The sequence below is a fragment of the Armigeres subalbatus genome, chromosome 3 (genome assembly GCF_024139115.2).
Source record: "Armigeres subalbatus isolate Guangzhou_Male chromosome 3, GZ_Asu_2, whole genome shotgun sequence".
NCBI classification, from domain to species: Eukaryota; Metazoa; Arthropoda; class Insecta; order Diptera; family Culicidae; genus Armigeres; species Armigeres subalbatus.
In genome coordinates this window covers 237,249,095-237,274,053 of record NC_085141.1, presented here as the reverse complement: position 1 = coordinate 237,274,053, position 24,959 = coordinate 237,249,095, and the positions used below count along the sequence as shown (strand labels likewise).

The 24,959-nt window shown below is 39.4% G+C and overlaps 1 protein-coding gene across 1 annotated transcript in view; it reads right to left on the bottom strand.

The window, feature by feature from the left end:
• Positions 1-24,194, bottom strand: part of LOC134221113 (receptor-type guanylate cyclase Gyc76C-like) — a 273,398-nt gene extending 249,204 nt beyond the window's left edge. The window contains exon 1 of the mRNA XM_062700306.1: positions 23,374-24,194. The gene's annotated coding sequence lies outside the window, so the exon portion shown is untranslated. The remainder of the gene's footprint in view (positions 1-23,373) is intronic.
• Between the last annotated feature and the right edge of the window lie 765 nt (positions 24,195-24,959).

Below are 24,959 nucleotides of genomic sequence, written 5' to 3'. Positions count from 1 at the left end.
GCATCGCTCCTGCATTCTTCTGAGAAATCTAATGCTTACACAATCTCCAGCGGTTCTTCATGAAAGGCTTATTCAGTCCCGTGGTCGTCGTTTACAGAACCTAGTTGTTCCAGCTAACAGAACGTTATGTTATGGCAGTTCACTGTTCGTCCGAGGTGTGGTTTATTGGAATTCGTTACCGTCCGCGGTAAAACGTTCTACGTCGGAAGCAAGTTTCAAGAGAGGCTGCATCGATTTTTGGAACCGCCTTAGATAATTGATGTTACAAATAGTTAAATTAGTTAGTAATAATTATGTTTTATTAAGAAATTATGTTCGTTTATGTATCGTTTGCTAAATCGGAGGTAGTAATTATCAAAAAGATTTATATCTTACACTACTGGACAATGAATGAAATGAAATGAAATGAAAATTACCAATTATTGCTTGCACCACTATGGGTACACCGTTCCTTTTGTGGCGGTAAAAATTAATTTTGGTTCCTATAGTGGTGCTATCCATTGGTTTCTTATGAGACTCGCCATTATTGATACAGTTGCACCACTATAGGTGCAAGGGAGTCAATTTTGTTAAGGAAAATCATTGTTTTCAATAGTTTATCAAGCGAAATCTTAAGATAAGTTGCATTTAACAGGATATTTAAAGCACGACGCATCAACTGAAACCATCGTAACGTGTATAAATATGATAAATATCATTAAAACCTCACTACCTCCACTATTGGTGCTACCTCCACTAAGGGTACGGTTACCCTAGGTCGTTTCAGGGAATCGTGGCTCCTTAAATTGATCGGAGTTGGGTGGTGTTGGAGACAGCCCACTGCCTCTCCCAGTCCTGGTTGACGATTTTTCGTACCCAGGCTTTGAGATCAACCGGGGGTCCAAGGTAGTGTACCGTCGATCATAGCCCATATGTACGCAGTGTGATGCCTTCTGGCACTCCACAGTGCCCTGGGATTATGGTGGTCGGTATTGGCCATTTTTGACAAATACCGGTATTCGGTATTTGGTGGAGTCAGTACCGCTAATACCGGTAAAATACCGGTTTTTGTGAAAATTTCAGGTATATATTAAATAAAAAAAACTTTTGATTGGGCTTTTGGGTAAAAAACAATATTTGTTGCAAACTTTAATTGTTAAAATTATTGTTTGTTGAGCTGCGCAAACTGAAACTTAAGTAGACTTAACATACTGAGCGACTCATCTCCCTATCCACATTGAGAATCCCCTCTCTGGTAGAGGTGTGCGCCGCCGCGCCACGCCGCCGCCGCCGACAGTTTTTGGCACGCCGCCGCCGCCGACATTTTTGCATCGGCGCGCCGCCGTTTAAAATTTGTCACGCCGTTGATCTATAATTTTCCACGCCGATTAAAATTTTCAGTGGAAACTCCTAAGATTCATTGGATTTTCCGTATAATTTCCTGATAGATCTCTACAACATTACGTTGAAACTCCAGAGAATTTTTCGTGAAGATACCAATTATTTCCATGAAAATTCCATACAATATCTTGTTAACACTTCGAAGAGCTCTCCGTAAAAACCAAGCGTGAAAATTGCGGAGGAGTTCACGTTGAAATAAAAAAAAATCTGTTTGAAATTGAATTTTTGAACAGAAAAGAGTTGTTCGGCAGAAAGTCACAAGGCTGAAAGTTGTTAGGCCGAATCGTTTAACCGAAAAGACTATTTGGTAGAAGCCTACCCGAGCAAAGCTTAAGAGCAAATTGATAACTTGATTTAATGTTGTGAAATCATCGATTATGTTTACTTAATTTGATATCTTTTTGGTCGTTTTAACGGTTAAAATAACAAAACGTATAGCAGAATTATCTTACTGTGACATCAAATCAAAAACTATTTCTGCTGTCGATGAGAGCAAATCGAAAACTAAATTTGATATTGGTTTCCGATAGCAAAATAAGTACACAGTTTGATGTCATATCATTCAATTTAGTAATCTACAGCAACATGAGATCAAAATATGTAATCAATTATGATGATTTATACATATTTGAAAACTAATTATGAATCAATTTGATGTCAAAATCAAAATATTCTATATGCTCTCATTATGTTTTTAGACTTTGGTAGGATATCTCACTCAGAATAATCCGCACGTGATAATTATGTGTACAATAATAGATTGTGATCTGTTAACCACGCATTTGTGATTCATTTGTTCGGCTAATAAAAATCGTTTTACGCTAATGAAAAATATGTGCAGATGCTAATGATATGTATTACACTAATTTGTTTTAAGTGCGTCCTGGGATAGTAAATGGTTATGTGCGCACACTTAAATCTTAAAATTAAATTTTATGGATTTTCGCCAATAAATATGTGCGGATTATCCTCAGTGATAGCCTAAAGATATTTGGCCGAGAATGTCATTTGGTCGAACAGTTTCTTTGGCTGAAAAAATTGTGAACTTGTCCTTCGGCCGAAATAGTCGTTTGGTCGAAAGGGCAATTTGGTCAAAAGGACATTCGGTCGAAAGTGTCGTTCGGCTGAATTGGTCATTTTGGATATTTTCACGACAATAACGGGAGAATCTTTTGAATTTCGCCTCAAAAAATTGATGAACTTCCCCAGAAATTATTATCGGATTTTCCACGGGAACTACTTTCTAGTTTCGAGAACTTTTTGGAATTACAAAGGAAAATTGTTTGGGATTTACATGAGAATCTCTTCATAGTTTTTACGGGAAGTTGTTCCAAAGTTCTGCAGGAAAATATTCGGGATTTTCACGGAGAGTTCCTATTCAGTCTCTGTTGAGTATTCTTTTAAATCCACACAGAAAATTGTGACTAGTGAAAGATATGCTTTAACGTTGACTTCCCCATTTTAAATTAATCAAGACGGTTAGTTTTTTTATCCTTTATTGGAGTGATTTTTTTTCGCAGGGAGAAGTTCATCATTAAACGCCTAACTTCAAAACATCGGATACGTCAAACAATTGTCAGACGTCGTCAAAATAGAAGTGCATCTGATTGTTCACCGCTATGCAGCTATCATCGACTTTGACATAGTTTTGAAGCTCAGCTGTTCGATAACTGCAAAACTGATGTAACTTTCAAAATGCAGTTAAAAGCATTGCAGTTAAATGACTTTCAGTTGTCGAACGTCTACTGTACAAATTTCCCGTAGAATTTCATTAATTTCGAAAAAAATTTCGTTGGATCATTTTGAATAATCCTCCGCGGAAATTCTAAAGAAGTTTCCGTTAAACTTACGGAGCATTTCTCCTGAACATTCCAGAGAATTTTTCTGGAAAACTCCCGCGGAAATTCTTAAGAATTGACTGTTTTATCGTTGGCCACCCGGGTAGAAACCGTGATATTGATAGCAAGACATGATATTAATTTGTTTGAAATAAGAGTAAAAATAACAAGCGAGAATAACAAAAAATTGCACCGAAATATCATAAAAATATCAAGTTTTGCTATTAGCAAGAACAAACTAATAGCTAACCTATCAATGTTCTTGTTAATGGCAAAAGTTAATATTTTTATGATATTTCAGAGCATTTTTTTGTTATTTTCGCTTGTTATTTTAACTCTTATTTCAAACAAGCTAATATCATGTTTTGTTATCAATATCACGTTTTACTCTTAATGAGCTATTTTCGTCTACCCGGGCATGCCGACCTAGCCATCTTTATTATTCTAGACTGAGAAAGCCAACGGTAAAACTCCAATTCAACCAGCCGCACTCTACTACAATTATCAATAATGTTCTGTGCAAATTTGGAAGAATACTCAACGAAACTCAACAAAAACTTTTCATAAATTTCCGAAGTTTTTCCTGTAGAAGTCAGGAACATTTTTTTGCGAAAACTCTGAAGTTTCTCATTTACACGAGACAAATTTTCTGCTGATATTTCAAACAAGTTTATTTGGGAATTCAAAAGAGTTTCTCTTGGTAATTCCAAAGATTTCTCGATACTTAGAACAATCCTAAAATATTTTCTAAATTTTGATTTTTCTTCAATTTTTTTTGGCGAAGTTCATTAGATTTTTCTTGCGAAAATCAAAAAATTCTTTGTTTAATGTCTTGAAAATATACCGAAAAAGTTTTTAAAAAAATCTTTGGAAAACGTAATGAAAAAATCGCCATGCCGATTCACGCCGCCGGGTAAAATGACTTTCGGCGTGACGCCGAAAACGCCGCCGCCGCCGACCAAAATTCTGACAAACGCCGCCGACGACGAATATTGGACCGGCGCACACCTCTACTCTCTGGTTCAACCAAAATTGGACGAATGGTTACAAGGCTGTCAAAAATCAGTGTCAGGTAATTAGCCTTAATCCCATCATAGGCATCTTCTTCGTACCGATCGTCAGGAATGGTCGTTGTTTCAGTTTCCAGGATCACATCTGGAATACGCTTGCTGATCGACGCTTCTTATCCACTTGCTTCGTCAAGGTAGCTATAAATGTATTGAAGAAAATCGTTTCTGATCAATTGCTTTACGGCAGAATTATTCAAAAAAACAAAAAGATCGTGCAGAAGTTCCACAGCAACTTGAATAGGTTCTAATGCTTAAATTATTTCCCCAACCGCCTAAAAATCATCAATGAAGTTCAATTCGAATTAAAACTTCAACTCATAGATCCGTTTGAGCATAAATAGCACGATATTCCAGCGTGTTTTGGGGTCAGCCACAGATTCAAATTCTTTTCGAAATTAGATCGAAAATATTTTTGCAGCAGATCGTTTTTCACAGGTGATCTCCGGAGAAGAACTACTATGGCTTAGTGATGAACTCTAGTAATAAGAAAAATCACTTCAATAAAGCTTTAAAAAATACTGTGGTACGTACCTTTTTCACAATTACATATATTGCCGGAAAATTCTCGATGATGTCAACAATGTTCATCGAAGAAAAAAGCCATTGACATTGGCTAAGAGAATGAAGCAACACGTACGAAATGAGAATGATGTTCATTTTTTTGCTGTAGGTGAAGCTTCATTCATGAGCGCAGGGAGTTTAGTTGATATATGTGGGTGAAAACTATTCAAGAATTTTTATTCTGGCAGCAACATTAGAAATACCGGTATTTTCCGTCTCAAAAACCGGTATTTCCGGTACCCAAAATTGACCGGTAATACCGGTATTACCGGTTTCGGTACTACCGGTTAGACCACCCTACCTGGGATCCAGGCGAATGTGATGGACTGAATTTGGCACGTAAGAATGGCCAGGATTCATGGTTGCTTCGGATGGTTGTTCCATAATGCAGGAAATGGGATGGCACGCGATGGCGAAATGGGACGACACCTGCTTTTTCCCTCCACGCCGCAGCTGGTGTGGAGGGGAAAAGCCCGAAAACTATACGGAGGTGCTGATTACGAACCAGAGATAGTATGTTGACGAGTTCTTGGGGAACTAGGCAAGTCAGCTCCAGTTCATACAGTAATCAACTGTTGATCGAAGGTCCTAAGGCTAAGGCCTATTAATTATCTTTTCTGTCATCTAACCAGTACACGATGGCTAAAATTGTGTTTAAGCGCAGTTATTCAATAGTACCTTTATTGTGTGATTTGGCGTAATGGCGCCTTCGAGACATTTTATCAGTAAGTCAATGCGCTTCTTTGGAGGTATTCAACCTTATGATCAATCCCCCTAAATGTGAGATGAAAAATTTATTTTTTCCACTTTACAACATGCAATGTATATGTCTGCGCATGAGTTGTAGCAAAAGTTCACCTGAAAAACTTTGTTGAAGACACCAAGTTCGTAATTTCATTACTTTTGGAGAATTATTGCATTTTATGCCAACAAGTTTTGAACATGTTCGATGCATAAGCATTAGAGTGGGGCGCAGTTGTATGGAAAAGCGCAAACTTCGTCCGATCAAGTGAGATCAAGGTTTTTCTGAATCGTTTTGGGACCCCAATCAACTGTGCAAAATATGGGCTCGATTGGTTGCAACCTCGCATGCCGCATCGCGTTTTAAATTTACATGGAGATTAGTATGGGAAAACGTACATTTTTACATTTTTGCTTTTAGCTGCTTCAATTTATCATCAATCGCGTGACTCAATACGTTAGCATATAGTCTGGAAGATGCCGAAAAACTTTGCCGAAGAAGGTACGTAGCTGGAAGGTCTACAAAAAATGTTATTACGTTTCGAAAATTGATTGTTTAAACCATATGCAAGAAATCAATGTTTCTGCCAGCACTACCGGATAACCTATGGTTATTGAAGGGCAAAACCCATCTTCCTTCTTGTCGGATTTTTTTCTTTGTGAAATAATTCCGGATAGCTCCCATTAGGAGTTCAGTGCATGATCTCTCTTGTTTCGAACAGCAGAACGATCGCGAATTATTGTGTTCTGCATTGCGCGGCCGGTAATAAAAATAATCAGTTCAGTGCATGATCTCTCTTGTTTCGGACAGCAGAACGATCGCGTGGTCGGACGAAATATTGTGTTCTGCATTGCGCGGCCGATAATAAAAATAATCAGTTCAGTGCGTGATCTCTCATGTTTCGGACAGCAGAACGATCGCGTGGTCGGACGAAATATTATGTTCTGCATTGCGCGGCCGGTAATAAAAATAATCAGTTCAGACTAGTACGCTCAACACAATAATTCGTTCATTCAATTTCGATAAATGCGGTTTTACGCATAAGGCCACATATATTCATGCGATGGAGTGGACAATACCATTCCATCCATCACCACCATTGAAATCCACCACCGCACTTGTTTTCCTCCCAACCACCACGTTAATCCATAGCCGCAGTCTAACGATGTAAACTGACAAACATCAAGCGGAAAACATTTAATCCTGCACGTACATACTAACCACTCAGTCGTATCCATCTGGCCGCACAAGAAGAATAGTAAAAATGCGTGAAAAAGTCGTCACATTCTTTTCCACGATATACTTGTTATAGCGAAACAGATTATCAACCAAATGATTGAAATATAGACGTGCCATGAAAAGTAGGTAAAAATTGAAAACAGAAACTCTGTGGAACTTAGTATTCTATTACCATTTTCTCAGCTATTAATTGGAAGCTTGTCTTTGCCATCCTTTACAAGAGTATGTATTTTTTGTAGCAAGTACAATGGATACACTATGCTCAGGGAGGCGAGAATGTTTCCCCGAAAACATCTTAGATCGGACCGAGAATCGAACTCTAAGATAAAAAGCTTTGTTTTCTCTCGAGTGCCGTTCCGGACCATATTTCTTTTCAACAGATGTATATATAAAATGAATTGAAATTACACATCGTTGAAGTATAGCGGAAAACAGTGCAATACAAAACCACTGGGCAAAATGTCCTCACTCATAAATTCACTTAAATAATATTTTGCTGGACATTTCTGGACGGATGTTACCATTACTATTCAATATTAGTTATTCATTGTCGAGCTGCAATGGAAAAATTGATCAAAATCGCGCCATTTTCACTTAAATTTTACGATTTGCGATTCTTTCACCTTACCCGTTCAATCCTTCAAGCCAAAACAAACAACCATGCGTTCACCATTATTTCACATGTAATTGAGTAATTTTACACCACCTTCCAGGTGTTTTGCCCCAGGCCCATTTTTAACACATATTTTGAATGCGTTAGAAAGTCACAAAAATCTTGTTTTGATTAATCATTGTGAAATGTTGGTATGTGAATTTTCCATCTGCTCGTTTTTGATATATGATTCGGTATTCTGGTTTTTAAATTCCTGGATGAATTCCAGGTAAACTTCCTTATGAAATATCCCGAGAATAACTTATGTGGAAAAACGAAATGTACTCAAAGTAATAACAAAACGTGATGATTCTAAACAAAGTAAAAAGTATGTTACAAGTCACAATTGTTTCCAATTATTGCAAAACTGTAAACAATTTAAAAGATGGAAGAAAGTCTACACGAGATGTAATCACAACTTTAAGGCGAATCTACACCAATACTATCAGTGTGTACTGCTCAGCTGCGAGATAACGTGAGCTGTGATAACAATCCTTGTTTACATTTCAATACAAATAATTGGAAATCCAAGCAACGAACTGACGCATATGTCTTACTTCAAGATGCAACTCGGTCTTTTTTACGCGGTTGTATTTTATCAATTGGTCGGTTAATCTAAGCTGTCGCATTAATTTTAACGCATGGGACTATCAATTTTATTTTGACTTATCTAAAAATTTTATCGAGGAATCCACTTATTGTTTCATTAAAACCGGCCGTAAAATCTGATTCATCAACATAGGCGTGTTTCTACTAAGTTGTCCCAAATTCAGATGTATGCGCATCGATCAATAAATTTCATTCCGGTCCAAAAATGTTACTGAATGAGTTCAGTTATTCAAAAACATGATTCACAGTCAGCTGGACTGGAATCAATGGATCCGCCTGCTCTCAAACAAAGTTATCAAACCGAATCCAACAGGAACGGTCACCACACAACAACGACCCAGCAGCGGCAGCAACAACAAAAACAAAATAACATTCGCTATTGAGGCAACACTCTGCGCGCCTATCAGTGCCGCCGATCGTGCGCCGCAGAGCAAACAGAGCACCCGCAGAGAATATCGCCGGATCGAGTGAGAGTTGAGGAGACGACGTGTGATCGATGCTTTCGTGTATGGGTACTTACAGCCAGGAGTATTGACCAGTTTGTATGCGAGTGCGCAGTGGTTGTGGTGCAACTTAAGTGACTTGTGGAAAATGCAAATAAGACCGATTGGGCAGCGGTTCCCAAAGTGATCATATGGCTAACTTGATACTGAACGATTGTTACATTTATGGAACATTGTAGTAATAATGTATAACACTGTGCAACAACACTTGCGCAATGTATCTTTTTTACCACAGAGAATATTGTGCCTTGCAACAAAATGACAACTTTCGTGATCATTTTTCAAGGTTCTCATAGATGAGGAAAATTTATCTGCACTACGAATAGTACGTGTCATCAAAGCATTCATCGCCACAATCCACCACGTGTCTGCCGAATTTTCAAAAATATAATTTTTCTGGCGGTATGTTTTTCTTAGGCGACTATCTGGCGCTCATTTTCTGTTGCGATTGAAAATAAGCGGAGGAGTAGATTTTTTTATGAGCGGTACAGTATTTTTATTTCATCAAACGTATTTTTCATTGAAGGATAGAAAGATCGAAGACTCATTTAGTGTTATATCTAAATCTGCTCAGCTCGACGAGTTTAGCGTGTGTATGCACAAAAGCTAACTACAAATAAGGAAGATTCATGTCTCGTAGTTTTTGGTGAAGAATATCTTTAACTGATAGCTAGTTTCTCTAGAGCTAACCTGGCTGGTACACGAAAAACTGACCTTTCCCGTCAAAAATTATATCTCGTTCTATTGTCTCAGTCAATTATTTGACTCATTTAAGACCAACTTCCCAAAGAACCCATATTTTTTCAACCCTCTAACTATTTTATAAATCAAAAACAAAAACTGAGAAAGTGCTACACGTGTTAACCGTACTGAAGGTTTGGCCTGACGTTGGTTCAAAATCGGCCGAATGTTAGCCCAAGCTGGACACACAGCTCTTTTTCGATTTTTTGTTTTTCAATTTAAAACAGGGGTGACATTGTGCATCTCGAATCGAATCACTCGATTCGTACGTTTTTGCATTCGTTTCGAAAAAATTGCGGCAATATGTATTTCGTTCGACTTCATTCAGTCGTAGTACAAGATTTCGAATGATGCTGTACTAGCTCAATCGAGTATGTTCTGTCAAACGAAATGTAAACAGAGAGAATAAGAGATAGCTGTCTCCGTGTTTAGTATACCGCCCGCTGGAGAGACAACCTTCAGCGCATGGCGAATGTGAGTAACCAGAGAGAATAAGAGTAAATTCATCTGCGTGTAGCATGATGCCTGTTGGGAAAGCATCCTTCAGGGCATGAATTGGCAGTTAATTTATAAACAAGAAAATTGTGCTCAGTGACAATAAAAATCAATATTATTTATTGAGTAGTTGCAATTGATTTAAAAATTATGCCGATACGATTATTATTATTTATTCAGACTAAGGCCGAAGTGGCCTGTGCGGTATATAAGAGTCTTCTCCATTCGGCTCGGTCCATGGCTACACGTCGCCAACCACGCAGTCTACGGAGGGTCCGCAAGTCATCTTCCACCTGATCGATCCACCTTGCCCGCTGCGCACCTCGCCTTCTTGTGCCCGTCGGATCGTTGTCGAGAACCATTTTCACCGGGATACTGTCCGACATTCTGGCTACGTGCCCGGCCCATCGCAGTCGTCCGATTTTCGCGGTGTGAACGATGAATGGTTCTCCCAACAGCTGATGCAATTCGTGGTTCATTCGCCTCCTCCACGTACCGTCCGCCATCTGCACCCCACCGTAGATGGTACGCAGCACTTTCCTTTCGAAAACTCCAAGTGCGCGTTGGTCCTCCACGAGCATCGTCCAGGTCTCGTGTCCGTAGAGGACTACCGGTCTAATTAGCGTTTTGTAGATTGTCAGTTTGGTACGGCGGCGAACTCTATTCGATCGGAGCGTCTTGCGGAGTCCAAAGTACGTACGATTTCCAGCCACTATGCGTCTCCGAAACGGAAACGGAGCCTTCTTGATGTACGGAATAAACGTAGTGCCGATATTGCGTCTGATCATCACCTCCTCATCGGCGAAATACGCCTGCGCATTGCGCGGATTCGTCGGCAGGAGGAAAGAGTTGGACGACGATTCAACACACGCCGACTGGAAGATGCCACGGTGAAACGGTCCTTCGTTGAAGAACTGGAGACGCGTGCTGCAGATATTCCGGAAGGTGGCAGCGTGGAAGACCAATGGACCGCCATCAAGAATGCCTTCATCACCACCAGCGAGAACAATCTGGGCGAACTACGCACCCAGAGAAAACAATGGATCACCGATGAGACCTGGAGGAAGATAGAGGAGCGAAGAGAAGCCAAAGCCGCGATAGAGCGATCGAAAACCAGAGGAGCCAAAATCTTAGCCCGTCAACGATACGCGGCTCTTGAGAAGGAAGTAAAACGCTCATGTCGACGGGACAAGCGAGCGTGGGCAGACTCTCTGGCCGACGAAGGAGAGAGAGCCGCCGCAACCGGGGACATTCGCCTCCTCTACGATATCTCACGACGCTTAAGCGGGGCGAAGATGAATGCAACGATGCCTGTGAAAGACGCGAATGATCAGTTATTGACCGACCCAACTGACCAGCTGAAACGCTGGTTCGAGCACTTCGAACAACTTTTTCAAGTGCCAGCCAGGCCATCACCTCCTCGGCATGATCTGCCTAGGATCCGACGTATAACACGCGTCAATACCGAAGCTCCATCACTGCTAGAGATTCAAACAGCCATCCAAAGCATGAAATCGAATAAAGCCCCAGGGGTCGACCGCATATCAGCCGAGATGCTCAAAGCTGACCCCATGACATCCGCTCAACTACTGCATCGTTTATTTCGTAATATCTGGGACACCGCAACTTTCCCGGTCGACTGGATGCAAGGTATCTTAGTGAAGGTGCCCACAAAGGGTGACCTGACTGTATGCGATAACTGGCGAGGCATTATGTTGCTGTGTACCGTTCTCAAAGTTCTGTGCAAAATTATCCTAGCCCGGATTCAGGAGAAGATCGATGCGACTCTCCGGCGGCAGCAAGCCGGATTTCGTGCCGGAAGATCCTGTGTGGACCATATTGTCACGCTCCGCATCATTCTGGAGCAGGTCTACGAATTCCAAGAGTCCCTTTACTTGGTATTCATTGACTACGAAAAAGCTTTCGACCGTCTCAATCACGAGAATATGTGGGGCGCCCTGAGACGCAAGGGAGTTCCTGAGAAAATCATCGGCCTCATCGAGGCACAGTACGAGGCCTTCTCGTGTAGAGTGCTGCACAATGGGGTCTTGTCCGACCCTATCCGGGTCGTAGCTGGTGTGAGGCAAGGATGTATTCTATCACCGTTACTGTTCCTCATCGTAATCGACGAGATTCTGGTAGATGCGATTGACCGTGAACCAAACCGCGGGCTGTTATGGCAGCCTATAACCATGGAGCACCTAAATGACTTCGAATTGGCGGATGATGTTGCACTCCTCGCACAACGGCGCTCTGATATGCAGAGTAAGCTCAACGACCTTGCCGAGCGCTCCTCTTCGGCAGGTTTAGTCATCAACGTCAACAAAACCAAATCGTTGGATGTAAACACAGTGACTCCTTCCAGTTTCACAGTAGCCGGGCAACCAGTGGAGAATGTTGAAAGCTTCCAATATCTTGGTAGCCAAATGGCGTCAGACGGCGGTACCAAGATCGACATAGGCGCACGGATAAAGAAAGCAAGGGCTGCCTTTGCGAGTTTAAGAAATATCTGGAAAAACAGGCAGATAAGTGAACGCACCAAAATACGAATTTTCAACTCTAACGTGAAATCTGTGCTGTTATACGCTAGCGAAACATGGTGTGTATCAGTGGAGAACACTCAACGGCTGCAGGTGTTCATTAACAGATGCCTGCGGTATATAATTCGGGCCTGGTGGCCTCACAACTGGATCTCAAACAACGAGCTTCATCGTCGTTGTCACCAGAGGCCGATAGCAACAGAAATTCGGGATCGGAAGTGGGGCTGGGTCGGCCACACTCTACGTAGGGGCGGAAACGAAATCTGTAAACAAGCATTAGACTGGAACCCAGCGGGACATCGCAGCAGAGGCAGACCCAGAGGCTCATGGCGGCGAAGCCTCAATAAAGAAATAAAAGAAGTCGACCGAAATCTAACCTGGCAACAGGTTAAAGCGATAGCCGGGCAACGCTCAGGATGGAGATCTTTCAAGTCGGCCCTTTGCACCACTGGAGGTGTACAGGATCCATAAGTAAGTAAGTAAGTAAATGCGTCTCCGAATTTCTCTGCTGGTGTCATTTTCGGCAGTCACCAGTGAGCCCAAGTACACAAATTCTTCTACCACCTCGATTTCGTCACCACCGATGCAAACTCGCGGTGGGTGGCTCACATTGTCTTCTCTTGAACCTCTGCCTATCATGTACTTCGTCTTCGACGTGTTGATGACTAGTCCGATCCGCTTAGCTTCCCTCTTCAGTCTGATGTAGGCTTCCTCCATCTTCTCAAAGTTACGTGCCAAAATATCTATGTCGTCGGCGAAACCAAATAGCTGGACGGACTTATTGAAAATTGTACCACTCGTGTTAATCCCTGCTCTTCGTATTACCCCTTCCAAAGCGATGTTGAATAGCAAACACGAAAGACCATCACCTTGCCGTAACCCTCTGCGGGTTTCGAAGGGACTCGAGAATGCCCCTATGCCGATACGATATGTTTTGTAAATTGAGATATTGTTACAGCACGAATTATAAGTTTTATGTTTATTCGAGTTAAAGCCACAGATCCAATTTTGAGCTAAATAATTTAAAGCTAAAGAAGGATGGGATAATAAATTACTTTGATGTTTCCATGTGTTTTTTCTAAATGCACTTGGGTCATCTCATGCGCGTTTTTTTTTATTTATTTAACTCACCTATTTTTACGTAGATTGTGGAATATACACGTTTTCACGCCGATTTTTCGCATTAATTTTTTACGTGGTTTATCGAAATCGTCAAGAAAAACTGCAAACACCCGATTGCATATTGGCTAGAAACTATAAGAGTAGGTATACTAATGACATTCTTTCCTTCAAGATACAATAATGAAACATTTATTCTCTTCCCGTAGAGAAATAATAACAAATATAATTGAAAACTTTCAGCAAGAAATGACTCTCGAACAACATTCGAAAGCTATAAAGGTGACGAGTGTTTTTCATTCGACTTGAGTCGTTTTTCAGTGTGTTATCGAGTTTCCATAATGCCAAAGCATCTCGTTATTCTAGTACCTCCACGAGCATACTCGAACGATGAGTCGTTTTCGAGATCGAATCGAAAGCCGTAATGCCAAACATGTTCGACTCGAAAGAATTTCGTTCGAATCGAGATGCGCAATGCCACCCCAGTTCTTCAGGAAAGTAGACCTTGAATAAATTATACAATTGATTGAGCTAAGAATTTTTTTGGCTGGAAAGGTCGATTCTTTTATCGTTCTATAATTTTTGTCTCTCACTCATTTTGCACAAAAATCATAGTTGACTTATTACAAAAGCTTTGTTGTACGAGAAAGCCAAAAATGTATGATCTCGACGTGTTTCGAACCTAAACACTACTGTTGGCATTGGAGACGGTAAAATATATGAGATAAAATGAACAGATCAACTTTTCGTGACTATTAAGAAAAATGAAAAAAAGCATGAGGATTACTACTGCTGGTGACGCCCATCTTCACCTTCCGGGAAAGGAAGGGTGGATGTAATACTATACTGACCCAGACTTCTATGCGGAAAAAAAATATTGAATTCGACGGGATTGTGTCTTTGGGTGAGAACACCAATCTCTGGAAATTTCAGCTCAACCACTTGTTGCATAATCTGGTGATTTTAAATTTGTATGGGAGTTTTAGCGAAATACATAGGAAAATACACTTCCGTCACTCTTTCGTTTAAAAAATTAATTCGGTATGACCAATTGAGCTTAGATTTGCGAAAAATGCAGTTCATATGTTAAAGATCAATTTCATAGAACATTATACGATGATTTAATAGAATTTGAATTACTTTTCAGCTGTTTTATTAGAAGTTTGGTTGTGCACTTTGAAATTCGATTGTCATGGAAACGTGCATTTTCGTTTTACTATCACTTGCATCGACACTCAGCAGACAGCTTCGTCATTGACTCGTGTTTGTTTTGATCAGACGCTCGGCAATGAAAGCACGAATATCCCGCCGCATGCTGTCAAAGTCATCTTCAATGTACAAGACAAATACCTACTGGTGCTCTGAATGTAAGAATGTAACTCAATGTAGGGGAAGGGGAGGAAATGATGATACAATCACTCGCCCACTGCAAGCCGAATATACCTCTAAACTTACCACGAGTACATACGAAATTTATTGGAATTTTTGAGTTAGAAACGAGAGGCAGAGGTTCATCTTGCTTAACGAGTTGCCAATGTGATAGATAGGAGAAAGCAACTGATGGAATTTTTAATTGGATGTAGGAAACGAGCTTTGTTTTAGTTCATCTTCAATTCTAGCAGCTATTGCTAGAATAGTCAAGGGTTGAAGGTATAGGATAGAAATGAAAACGGTATGAAACATAAGAAATACAGAGAAAATTACAAAGTAGAAGAATGGAACGGACCTGGGATTGAACTCACCGACCTCCTGCGTATGAGGCAGAAGCAGTAGCCATATGACTACCAATAGCCGATTGATAATCGAGCGTAAAAAATGAATATCTACCGGAGCTAAAATGAATATTTTGAATTGTGGTTGATGATTATTTCACTGTATATACATATTTTGAAATTTCAAATTGAATATGAATGTGCCAAGCTGAAGATCAATTTTGACACCGCACACAACAATGTGGACACCGAGAGTCAACGCTTGCTGCTGCACATGCCGTCCTATTCATTTGCACATTCAAATTTGCAAAGAACTGGTGATTTGATTGTGTGTTGGATGTCAACTGTTTGAGTGTAGTTAAAGTGAATTTTTCTGTCCCTACGTGCGGATGTTGTCAAAGGTACACTGAACACAAACCTCCTCAATCCCCGTTTTTCAAAAATGTATCACCCTATAATCGTATAGCAATCATCAATGACCGGATGATTTTTTATTTGTATTTTGAATTACTCGTCATCCGGCATGCGAATTTTCGTGCATCAAATAAATATCTTCTTGAAGCCGAATGAAAAGCGTTTTAGGTTTGCCCCTTAACGAAATTCATTCGGTTCGGGAATGATTTTAGTGTACGAATGTTGTTGTTGCCCCGCTTGTCGCGCATAATGTTGGTGTGTCGTTTAATCAATATGGTAGAGCAACTAAGCGTGAGAATTTTCCTGGAGTTTTTGAAATTGTAAGTACCTGCTGTAAGAGCTGTTTCGGATATGTAAAATGTGAAATTAATGGAAGATTTATGTTTTAGAAATGCGATGACTTCGACTGACAAGGCATTCCGCCGCATTCGAGAGCAGATGTGGCTTTCTGAAAAAAGCATGGATGAACCGTACGGGAATACGGTGACAGCAGTAGAAGCAGCGGTTTCTGAATCCCAAACCTACCGAACGGGACACCACGACGGAAGTTTTATTAGCTTGGTAATAAGTGTCGAATTAGAATCCGGAGTGCGTCCTACAATTCTGTGGAAATGTACGTTCTGTCATATTGAACATTATTTAATTCATTGCTTCCGTTCCGTGCCTGCTGTACCGCTTTACCTCCAAATAAAAACCCATTGTTGTTATCTTATTACATATTGTACACCCTACCCGGGCAGAAGCCATGAACAGAATAACAAAACATAATATGAACTTGATTGATATAAGAGATTAAAGAACAGGCAACAATATCAAAAATTTGCACCGAATTATCATTTAAATATCAAGATATGCTATGGATAAGAACAAACTAATGGCACATGATATTGATCACTTATTACAAATAGCATAACTTGATCTTCTCTTGATATTTTAGTGCAAAATATTGATATTATCGTTTGATGTTTTATCTCTTATATCAATCATGTTAATATCTCTTTTTGCTATCTTATCAACGTTTGATATTATTGAGCTATTTTCTTCTACTCGGGTACCCTGTTCATAATTCTAAAATAAATTAAAAATATAAAATGTTTATTATTTATGTTTATTTGTTTATTTTCGATTTTAAAAGAAAATAAATTTAAGAAATCTGCAATGATCTTCAGTTACAAAAGAAATGTTCATAACTCAATTACCTTCATTGGATTCATTCAGAAATGATCGAACATGCACGAACATTTTTGGTGAGACTATCATCCAGCTACGGTATGATTCGCATATGAATGTTTCTCATCCTCCCAAGAAACAATCGAATGAGCATCACACAGTCATCGAATGAAATTCGTTAAGTGGGGGTGGGGGATTAGCAATGCACTTAGCATTCACTTTAAGGTGGATGTTTTGGTTCAGTGTAGCTAAGATGGACTAAAATAAAAACTCTCCATGAACATTAGAATTTTTCCATAAAAAATAAGAAGTTGCTAATGATTTCGGTAGAAGCAATAAATCAATGAGAAATTCTCGCTGAGACCGGGCCATCATTTGCACAAGGTTCTTAAAAATCCCTAAATTTATATTCATTCGAAAGCTTTCGGCGAGTATATTATGGATCCGAGTTAAATTCATCAGAAAGATGAACCCCTCGTTAGTTATACACGAAATCATTTTAATGGTCCCCACGATTTTGGAAAATTTTTGACTCACCGAAACAGTCAAAACTCCAACATTTCTCAACCGATCTTACAGATCAGCATATCGTTGGAAGGAGGAAGAGTGGATCCTCAATTTGTTATTAAAAAAACAGAATTTGGCCGCCACATTGGATTTCTTTTTGAAAACTGTTTTTCCGCTAGGTTCGCAACCACCGATTTTGAACATTAATAGAAATATAGAAAGCTTAGCTTACATTGTGCATTGTGTCCAAAAATCTTAGGTGTATGTTTTGTTCTATCAAAAGTTATGTACGATTTACCAATACCAAAATTCTTGAATTATTTAATACAATAACTTGAATACGGCTCCGTTATGCTCAAAACTTTTGGGCCCTTCAAATAAAATACTGTTGTAGATATGCTTTTCATTTTTGGAACATATCTGGCTTAGAATAGTGTGTGAAATCAAGGAACTGACGTCGTAGTATCATATTAACCATAAAAATAATGTTCGTTGGTCAGATGGGCCTTGAAAAAATAATTTGGTAAATCATACATAACTTTTGATAGGAAAAACATACACCTGAGATTTTTGGACACGGTCGGAGACGAGCCAGCCTCGGGCTGAAAGTCTCCTTAATAAAGACAAACAAAAAAAAAATTTGACACAATGCACAATATAAGCTAAGCTTTTCAAACAAGTATTAATATTCGAAATCGATGGTTTCCAACCAGACGGAAAAATAGTTTTCAAAAGGAAATCCAAGATGGCGTCCAAATTCAATATGGTTGCTTCTATCTATCTATCAAATTGAGAATACACTCTTCCTCCTTCCAACGATATACTGATTTCTATGATCGGTTGAGAAATGTTGGAGTTATGACTGTTTTGATGAGTCAAACATTGACAAAAATCGGGGTGTCCATTAAAATGATTACGTGTATAACTAACGAGGAGTTCATTTTTCTAATAAATTTTTTCTCGAATCCTTAATATTCTTGCCGAAAGCTTTCGAATGAATATAAATTTAGGCATTTTTAAGAACCTCGTGCCCGGTCTCAGCGAGAATTACTCCAATATAAAATTTCCTCAAATTATGCAAAATTTCCGTAAACAATAAAAAAAATTTCATGAAACGAAAATGTATTGTCACTTTTAAAATTCAATTTTATTGGCATATCGATCTCGTTGCTGCTCATATAGAGGAAGGGAGCAGCGTGTGTGCGAAAGCAGATGGGAAAGAAACGGAATCCGAATGTTATCACTATGCTGCGACAAGAGTGAAATTTTTTTGAAAGGTGATGAAGTATGCGAGGGCCATTTGAGAATAATTAAATTATCCGTCTTTGCCGTAAGTCCTTTCTGGGGATGGTTCGAGCAGTGAATGAAAGTCACTGTTACCGAGACTGGCAAAAACGGAGACACCGTTTTACCATTGAAAAAATACAAAGTTCCAATAAATTAATTAATATTAGAAGTAAACCATTAGAAAATTATTCACAAATTGAATATGTTTTCATGGATGACTTTTTTTCAAAAGCGTTCACTGTTCATGTTTGTTTTTTTTTTCTTGTGGAAAAAATATTTATTTTGTGGCAAATGTTGTAATTGTGTGTTGCTAATAGTGATTCAATAATGGAAATTAAAATTTTTTTAAATGGAAAATTTCGATTTCTTCATTTTTTGTAGGAAATTTTTAATAGTCAAGGGAATTTTTTTATTTATTTTTTGCTTCTCCCCTAATTTCTTTATTGGCAACTTTCTAATTTTTCTGTAATTTTTTAAATTGTTTAAGGAAATTTTATTTTGCTGCCAGCTGAGCTTTGCGTTTTGGTTCACATGCATTTGCATATAATTGAGCGCGCGCGACATAACAAATCGCAGGCACCTTTGATTGCATGTGCATGTTTATCATGACAATCATTGAATTTCAAAGTACAAAACCTAACTAAAAAATAACAGCTGAAAACTTTACAAAAGTTTATATAATTATCGTAAAATGTTCTGTGGAATTGATCTTCTACAAATCACCTGCCTTTGGTACAATTCTGAGCTCGATCGGGCGTAACAATCCAATATTTGAAACGAAAGAGTAACGGAGGTATATTTTCCTTTGTATTTTGGCTTAAACCTCCATTCAAACTTCAAATCAAATGTGCCAGTTTATCCTACAAATTGAGCGGAAAATTTCAGATATTGATTACAATGTCTAAAACTCGATGTACATATGCGTATGTGGAAAATTTTGTCGAAAAACGTATTGGAGGTATCCACTTCCTTCGGTGGGGTTTGATCACACGACCCCAGTACGCTATACAGATGCTTTTCCTACTAAGCTACGTTTTTCGCAGCTTAGCAGGTACTGATAAGACCAAATTTTCCACACTAGGCTCATGGTGCCACAATCGCAATGAATTTTTAGAACCAACCCTCTTACACGTATTGTATACATACGGCACATACATACATACAATATCATCAGCAATTGCTCTAGATCTTTTAGGTTGCACGAGATTGCTAATGAAATATTTTGGGTACACGGTATTTTTTATTTTATATCGTCCATTTGTTCAAGTAGGGGTTCTAATTAGGTCTACCGACTACTCTTTACTCACCAAATATTTATTTTTTATTGTTGTATCAACAACAGACTTATGAAATCTTTCAATAAAAATACAAATTATATTACCGAATATGGAAACAATGAGTCATCGAGCTGACAACATCCCGAAAACAAATTAATAAAGTCTACGATTGTGCGACCTCGCACGCAGTATTTTGAAGACCCTAAATAATCACATAAATCCTCAGGCTTAATCGTGTTTTTACTACTAACGATTTTAACACCCCTGCTCGATGGCACCGAGGCGAATTCCTTGCGACAACACTCTGAGGCGATATCGAAGAAATAAAAAACGACGATAAACGAGTGAGATTTTAAATCCGAGGTAGTGAGCAAATTCCCATAAAGACGTAGGACCGGAAAAGAAGACAGGCATGTGCAAAAAGGAGTCAAGAGTTTATAATTAGTGGAGGACACTCCAGTTGGCTGATCTGAAACGGAAGCTTTCGGGAGTAAGCCCAGAAGTTACGGCCAAGCTGGGTCGCCATCCGACGGAAATTCATCACGTAGCCCAATAATCAGCAACTGTGCCTTTCGCCGAACTCGGCCCGTAACTGGTCGCGTTTGTTTGTCATCTGACTGGAAATCTCGCAAAGAGTTCATCACCACCCCTCGGCTGTGACACACAGACATCTGATCTTTACACGACGGGTTCGCCTCGCATCAATAGCCCCTGCTGTGACCGCTTGCCGTACTTAGTCTACATCCGACCAGGCCCTATCGCAAACCGGTGGAAGATCGTTCTCTGGGCTCCGGAAAATCTCTATTCATGTGAACCTGAATCTCTCCATCCACCCGAATTAAAATATTATAGAAAAAACAATACATTGTATTGTATTGTGTATTGTTATAAACTATTTACTGAATTGTAAATGAAGTTTTCGTAATAGAATATACGGGTTGTTAAGTATCGTAACTACACAAAATTTAAGATTTTTCCACACACTTTTTTCGTCATACAATACATTGTATGGTAAATGCATTGTAAACAGAACTCCTTTACAAACGACCCGTAATGCTGGGTAGACACCTTTACGTGGTGTGTTACCGGGTAAGATTTACCACGGTTATATTGCCAGCCACCGGGAAATCCTGACCCAACGAATACCTTCCTCATTATCCAACTCCGTGGTACTTATGAGGGTGTCGCTAAGTCGGTGGCCTCTCGTTAAGTAAGTACTACATCAACACTTCCTTCCTATCCCTAGTTACGGTGAAGATGGGCGTGGCCAGGAGTAGTAATCCTCATGCTTTTGTTATTTTTTTGTTTAAGACTGGAATCAAGGACCACTCCCCTTCTTGATTGCTGATAGCATTCTAGATAAGGATCTCAAAAGTAAAACATGAGTATCACTAGTGTCCAATCTACGAATTACACCGTAACAATGCTAATGCTATGCTAATGCTAATGTAGACAGAACTCCGTTACAAACACGAGACGTTGGCAATGCTCATGGAGAACCAACGCACACTTAGAGTTTTCGAAAGGAAAACGCTGCCTACCTTCTATGGTGGGGTGCAGAAGGCGGACGATACGTGGTGGAGGCGAATGAACCACGAGTTGCATGAGCTGTTGTGAGAGCTGCCGTGGGGGGCCAAAATCCGTCCACTTCGTGAGATATCAATAAAATAAAGGGGGTTTGAAGGAATTATTGTATGAATCATTTATCTTATCTTGATATTATGCTTGACAGAAAGCTTTCCGACCATTGAAATGGAAAGTAGGCTCTGAAATTAAAATAACATAATTGAAAAATAAATCAGCACCCGCAAACGCGAAGTTTCAGGTGCCATTTTGTTCACGTGTTGACACAATTGTACCGAAAGTGAGTTTGTTTAAATTGCAAATTGTAATTAATAGAGCAAGATCAGCAGCATAAATAACAAAGGGATCGCTTCTCAAGGTGCGTATTGCGCTATTCACAGTGTTAGTTTGATCAATTGGTCTGCTTCAATTTAAATATTTTGTTAGAAAATAGCTGCACGGATTATGATCCTATGATTCGAAGTCCGTCCGCGGTTGACGGATTTCGATTCAGGAGGTGTTGATTTTGTTCATAATTTTATCATATTTTTAATTACTTTCAATGCAATACAGTAGAGCACACATTTTTTGCATATCAAAGAATATTGTGGCCAAATTTCATAAAATTTGGTCGACAAAAACCCCCTGCCAATAATAGAACAAAACCTGCCAAAGCCGTCTTTTCCCCTAAATAGAAATATATAAATTGTTTCCATCGGATAGCGAAAGAACAGAACTTTCATTTACGCACATGAAAATGATGTTTTGTTGATTGTAAATATCAATGCTTAATTATTTTATTCTGCCAAACGTTGTCTCAAATGTCGAACACTTTGATTCAAAAATGATAAACCTTCATGTAACGAATGCTCGGAATATGATTCTTTTCAGGATTTCAGTCATAACGGTACACAGCCCTTCCGATTTTTTTGGTTTTTTAAAATAATTTTTCAGTTGTGTTACCCCTTAGTTCGCGTTGATTTTTTACGAATACTCAGTAGGTGCATGTCCTATTCGATTTTGGCAACAAAGCCATTCTATTTTGGCAACATCTTTTTTATTTTTTAAATGCTTATAAATTGCGTAGACTGCTGATATCCCAAAACCAGCGTAAGAACTATTCGTTTTAGAATAATCGAGTTAGTAGGTTATTTCAAGAAAAACGCTTAGATTTCAAAATTTGCGTCACGGTATGTCTAAATAAGGTAGTGTCAAAATAAGTGAAAAATTGTGAAGTATCATGAAAAAAAACATTCGATAGGAGGTCTGCATATGCGAGATGTGTTCAACAGCGATTTATTTGTGCAAGATAAGAATACATAACTTAAAAATGAAAATGTCATGCTTCGATTAGCGTTTGGTACTGTATATTGTTGTAAATGACAATAATAATATAATAGAAGTTCACAAGTTCGTTTACAAGTTCGATACAACTTTTACTTGAGCTGAATGCAGAATTCCAACAAAATTCTATCGCTTTCACTTCGATAATACAGCTATTCAAGCACAACTATGTAAAACCATCAAGAAATAAGACAGAACTAAATCATTTTCATCATGGATATTACCGAAAACATAAACTAGAAAGCGAGAAAGCAAACGATCGGGAACCGCTGCTAGAGAGACGATGACGATCGCAAGAAGTGCGCGCGCGTGTGTGTGCGCCTAACTTGAGCTCGACCATTTGCCCCCGAACAGCAGCGGCGATCATCATCGTTCGCAGAATATTGGACCTGGCGACAAGGTTTTTCGGCTACAGTTGCAAATGACCGTAAAAGCTATTTTTTGACCAACAAAAATATGTTTATGTCAGCGCCACACAAGGGAAGCGACTGATGACGCTAACAAAGGAACACTGGGACCGAGACTGCTCGCGTAAACGCGAAATGATCACATGCGATTACACATTTCTTGTACCAATACATGAGTTCGAGATTCATCAAAATATACTAACCCTGGTGGGAAAATGTTTTCCGTGTCTTTTTTGCGTGAATTAGATGGTGATTTGTAGAACCTTCCAAAGAGATGATTAGCCAAAGCGCCGTGGTTTGAGTGGTGATGAAACAACGTTGCGTGTCTTTATGCTCTCACTGCATGGTCCAATTATACAATTAAAACATTAATCGCCAACTAATGCTGATAATCACATGCACAATCACTGATCTAATGCATCTAAACAGCTAATCCTTCGATACACATATTCACTTCAATCGTTATTCGAACGGCTACCAGGAATTTCGGTTCTTTACAGTCCACTGCATTGATAAGCTGCTACTAGAAGTTGCAATTTTCGATAAATTATTGTTATTGTCTTAATTCACAAAATTGTTGTTTATTCAACTGATTAATAATAACGATCACTTCGCTCTCACGCTGCTCTCGTTTTCCGTCTTCGCCAACACCAGAGATAGACTGACTGATAACTTAAGCGCTTGAATCACACTTCTTTTCGCCTTGCCAAGTTCAAACACTTTTATCTTTGAATTCCATATTCTCACTACCACACTCTGCTCTACACTTTAGCTTCTTTCTTCCTTCTCTCGCAGTTTTGTCTGCTCTTGCTCTCACGCTTGCACCAATCACTAAGTAGTTGTTCTTCAGAGATGGGAGCAGTATTGTAATAATTGCAATAATATGTTACATGGGACAGGAACACCAACAGGATCACCAGACACCACCACACCACAAACACCAAAACGATCACTTCCGGGCGGAGAGAAAGGCCGGTGGTTCCTCGAAACGCGTTCGCTTCGTATCGAGTTTCGATCTAGACTGACCAGCGGTGTTGCCGTGCATGCCGCAAGAGTCTCGCCGCGCGGCGGGCGAACAAAATAATGGACTCTGCTCAGCTACAGCTCTGCCGCACGATCACACACCCACCAATTATTGGGCGCCTCCACTCAACACGCTGCTACTGGCTGTGTGGTGGCTGGCTGATGGGAAGTGAGTTCCACGACAGCCATGCTTTCCTTACCACCCACCGAAGCGCGCTGCCTGATGGTGGGATGCATGCAACAAGTGGTGAGTATCCACCACCCAATTTGGAGCAGGCGTGTGTCTATTTGTGCTTTCGGCACTGGCGTGTGCAGAGCGCGATAGCCCCATAAATATCAAGAAAAAGGCATTCAATCTGCAGATTACAACTAATTCGTTAACCTTTGCAATGTGGAAATCTTGAATTCGGTTTTTGAAAAAAAAAAAAATATCATACACCTGATTCTTTTTTTACACGGGTGGGTTTTAGTTGATTACGACCGTTAACGTTGATGAAACTATGAGTTAACCCCATGAAAAAATTCACAAAAAATCAAAGAAAATTCAAGTGGTATTTGAAAAGATGTGAAAAATCAGGTTAACCGGGAAATTAAAGAATACCAACCGTGTAAAAAAAATATTGGGTGTAACATATCAAACTACGTGATTCTTCACGTGATAAATGTAGGATGTATGAATATATTTTTTAGATATGGAGACTACCTCTCGCCATCTCCGGGAAAATCCGGAACACAAAATTAGCAGTTTTGAAGTTAGTTTTATAAG